General features: G+C 45.9%; 1 protein-coding gene across 1 annotated transcript in view; it reads left to right on the top strand.

Annotated features, from left to right (window-relative positions):
• The first annotated feature begins 2,073 nt into the window (after nucleotides 1-2,073).
• Nucleotides 2,074-2,711, top strand: part of TAB2 (TGF-beta activated kinase 1/MAP3K7 binding protein 2) — a 66,583-nt gene continuing 65,945 nt past the window's right edge. The window contains exon 1 of the mRNA XM_014951016.1: nucleotides 2,074-2,091. The gene's annotated coding sequence lies outside the window, so the exon portion shown is untranslated. The remainder of the gene's footprint in view (nucleotides 2,092-2,711) is intronic.

The following is a 2,711-nucleotide window of genomic DNA, read 5'->3' on the forward strand; positions in this document are numbered from 1 at the left end:
TTTTCCTGTACAATATGTTTAGAATAGTTCCCCAATCCTATTTATAATTTCACTTTCTAGCAGTGAAGAATATAAACAGTCTGATGAAGGTTTTAAAAACACGAACTCATACCTTGTATGGCAAAAAAAAGGGTAATATCTAAAACCTATGGAGAAAGAAGCAAGGCTCTAAATGGACTGGACCGCTGGGCAGGCCAGCGCGCTGTGCCCCACTGGTGCCTGAAGCCTTGATTTGCACCACGATAAGAGTTACAGCCAGATTTTAATATTAGATAGATCCTCCTAGTTCTTGTTGCAGATACAACGGAAAAGAGTTCTTTTCTGGATCTCAGTGCACAGAACTATTTTCCTGAACGCATTGTTCTTTGTTTTTGGAAAGGTGTTAAAAATTATTCCAAATTAGCTGCTCTAGAGGAAAGAAGAGTAACTCCAGCCATGGGTTCAGACATAGATGCAGTGTGGAGAGCCTGAGAGAGGTGGGAAAGGACTGTGCAGCTCACTCGTATGATCCCAGTGCTTAAACATTGCCGTAAATACTGCCGATGGAGCCTGTGAGAGACGGTCTTCCACTTTCCTGTAGCAAATCCCTGTTTTAGCAACTGTAGGCAAAAGGGTCAAATATTTAACTTGGTATTAAACTTAGCAAAATAAACTCAGTTTCTACCGCACAAAATGTATTCATGTTAGTATAGTGTCCTATCTGTCTGAAAGGTCACGTATGGCTTAGGAAAGTTTGAAACGTTTGTGCTGGAGGAGTGGCACAGCAGCGTGCTTGAGCGGATGACCGAGCAGATCAGGAATTGTCTACGGCATGGGTCACAAATGAGACAGGTTTGGTTCATGTACCCCAAGAACTACAGTGGGGCAAGCGCAGTACAGCGCTCTGTGATGTGATGTTTCCATTGCATCTTCTTTCTAGATGTCCCATTACCCGTTTTTGTAAGGGACTATATTCATTTCCGGCTCGGTTCGGGGAACCAGTATTTAGTTTACAATTAACGAACAAATTTCAGCAGATTCTCGGCCCCTGTATAACCTTGGCTCAATGCAGGGAGAGTAATACCCTTTGGACACGGGCATTTCACACGCCATGCTGCTGGTGTACAAAGAACTGCAGGCTTCTCTGTGGTAGCTTATGAAAACGACTGATTCTTACTGGAATGTATGTACACACCTTTATTTCTGCATTTGAGGTGGGGAGAACACTGTCTTCTTTTCACACTTTTTTTTTCTTTTTTTTTCCTCCCAGCGTAACAACTCACTATTAGACTCAGTGTCATTTTCTTTCTCTGATGGCCTACTCCAAGCAAAGCAGCTGTTTACTCCGGAACTCCCTCTGACAATTTTAACTAGATGCAGTTGAGAGGGTGATTTTTTTTTTTTTTTTCCCTTACATGTTAATACTTTCATTTGGAAAACATGTTTTCACCCATTTCTGAAAATATCCATTGTTGCAATGGCAAAGCCTATTTTATTTTTTTGTAATGGAACACTTAGCCTAAATTGTCACAAATAATTTAGTTCCTGCCTAGCGCATCTGTTAGGGTTTTATTAGTTCATTTATTTATTAATTCATATTTATTAATTTATTTTATCTCACCCGGCCAGTCTGACAGCTGATGTCTTCTGGAGAAAGTATGGACCTCTCTCATCACACCACTGCGATGGATAGCGCAGCTTTTGCAGTTTGAGGTGACTGTGGCCTGGCAGTTCTGTAGTTCCCTTCACACTGGAGCGCACTGGAAACCACTGGTGCCACTGGGAATTGAGGCGGGGAAAGAAAGTTTTTTCTCTCTACTGATTTCTGCCCAGTACCACAGCTGCCCGGGGAAATCTGGAAGGCTCACCACATCCCTTCCCCCCCCCAGGCTGCAGGGTTTCAGGCAGTTTCCTTCCTCTACAGGTGACCAAGATGACTTTTAAACAATTTCTGCTCATGACTGCACTTTGCTGAGTGGGATCACCCAAGAAGGGACAGAGGGACTGTCCATTGTCAGACAGCACCTGCTCACCGCAGGGAGGAAGGAGGATCGAGGAGGTGCAGGAAGAAAGGAAATACAGGAAGAGTGAGAAAGAGCGAGGGGTGTTAAGGTATCACATCCCCCCAAACCCAATTGATTTACTGGATGATTTCACAAACTCATCTGAAAGTTGCATTTTCATTTAAGATGAAACTTCCGGAATTACAGAGAAACAAACGAATGTCCCGCAAAAACTCAAGACGCCTGTCTTTCTAGCACAGGAGGAATTTGATCCCCATTTTCAAGCCTGCGTGAGCTGAGCAGGGAAGGGAGCTTCACCGACCAGCACATGGGCTCCTGCAGCTCGGGAAGAGAATTAGGCCGAGCTACACCTCAGAGGGATGATGGAAATCACCTACTCTGTGTAAAGCATGGAGGAAAATTTAGAGCACCACTATTTCTGACAGAAAGTGCCTGGCAATTCCCTCTCAGAACAACTGTTTTGGATAAAGGGGTGGGGTGCGTTGTTGTTTAATTAATCCTGCTTTTCCTAGGTTTTTTTTTTCCCTGCCCTGATGCTACCCTCTGCGGCGGCTGCCGGCTCTCCCTCCCCGCCTCAGCTCAAACCCCGCTGCCTTTCCCGCCGGACTCTCCTTTCCCGGGCGGGCGGCCCACCTACCCACCCCCTGCCGCCGGGGCGACCCGGGGCGGGGGAAGAGAAGGGGCTGAGGGGGCAAGGGGAGGCGGGGG

Source organism: Calidris pugnax, unplaced genomic scaffold (assembly GCF_001431845.1).
Source record: "Calidris pugnax isolate Ruff unplaced genomic scaffold, ASM143184v1 scaffold24, whole genome shotgun sequence".
Lineage (NCBI taxonomy): Eukaryota > Metazoa > Chordata > Aves > Charadriiformes > Scolopacidae > Calidris > Calidris pugnax.